Source organism: Ictidomys tridecemlineatus, chromosome 1 (genome assembly GCF_052094955.1).
Source record: "Ictidomys tridecemlineatus isolate mIctTri1 chromosome 1, mIctTri1.hap1, whole genome shotgun sequence".
NCBI lineage: Eukaryota > Metazoa > Chordata > Mammalia > Rodentia > Sciuridae > Ictidomys > Ictidomys tridecemlineatus.
Window position 1 is genome coordinate 249,935,916 of NC_135477.1, and position 1,635 is coordinate 249,937,550.

Sequence of the window (1,635 nt, forward strand, 5' to 3'; positions counted from 1 at the left end):
GTTGCAATAGCTTTCTAGTGTCCTTGCTTTTACCTTTGTTCACTTAAGTTTGCTTCAATGCAAAACCAGCGACGCCTTTAAAATATAAGTCCAATTTTATCACTCCTCTTGTTGAAAATCCTTCACTCTCACTGGTAGGAAAATCCAAATTCCTTACAATGGCACTAGCCTCTCATGAGCTCTGCTGTGAATGCTGACACCTCCAGCTCCCTGCACACTGCCTCACATGCTTTCTGTCTGGGCCAGGCTCATCTCCTTTCTGTCCCTGCCATACTCCAGGAGATCCTTTTTTACTACCTCAGGGCCTTTGCATTTGCTCTTCTGGCTGCATGGAATACTCTTCCTGGAGATGTCCCCTGTTCCTTTTCCTCCTTCAAGCTTTCTCCATCACAAGTGTTCAGTGAAGACTTTCTGACTGTCTTTTAAGAATTGTGTCCTCTCCAGTTTGTACTTCTTATTTTCCTTGCTGTGTTATTTTGAACCATACAACTTTCCCCTCCATTCATATTCATTTCATGCATATTCTCATTCATGCACACACAGGTACACACACATATAATTCACTTGTTTTACTTTGTTTTAAATCCTGTCTGTCCCTAATTAAAAAAAAAAAAAAAACAACAACTTCTGAAATTTTAATCTGAGCTGGATATAGTGATACATGCCTGTAATCCCAGGACTCCGGAGGCTGAGGCAGGATTGCAAATTCAAGGCCAGTCTCAGCAACTTAGTGAGGCCCTAGGCAACTTAGAAAGACCCTGTTTCAAAATAAAAATTAAAATGGAGTGAGGATTTACTCTTAATTTCAATATCCAGTACCAAAAAAAAAAAAGAAAAAAAAAGTTAAAATGCAAGGTCTGAATTTTTAGCATCCCTAATAGTTTTGATGCCTCTGGTTCATAGACCACTTTTTTGTGTGTGTGTGTGTGTGTGTGTGTGTGTGTGTTTATGGTATTGGAGAATGAACCCAGGGCCTTGTGTATGCAAGGCAAGCACTCTACCAACCAAGCTATATCCTCAGCCCCCATAGATTACATTTTGTGAAACAAGAACCGTGCTGTCCGATACAGCAGTCACCAGCCACCTGGGTTTATTTAAATTTAAGTTAATTAAAATGAAATAAATTTTGAAATTCAGTTTATCAGTCACAGTGGCCACGTTTGAGTGCCTAGCAGTATGGCATGTATCAGCACAGGCTGTTACCCCAGCGAGTTCAGTGAGTGTTTTTAGTCATGTAAGACTTTAAATTTAAATCAATTAAGGTTAAATAGAAGGGAAAAACTAGTCCTTCAATCACTTTAGCCACATTTCGAGTGCTCAATGGCCACCCATGGCTAGCGGCTACTGTCTTGTACAGTAGACATCCAGAACATTTGTATCATTGCAGGAAGTTCTGCTGGACTAGATTGCAATTATGTTAGAATGTAATCTTCATGAGGACTTGGGATCTGTCTGTGTGGTTTACTGCTCTAGCTACAGAAACTGAAAGAGCAGGACCCTTAAGTGGGTCTTCTAGAATCATGAGTGAATTTGAATGAAAATGGCATTCAACAGTTTGGTTTTCTTTCACAGCTGGTGGGTGTCTTGAAGGTAGGAATCATGTTTGTTTTTCCTCATATCTCCAACCAATAGCAA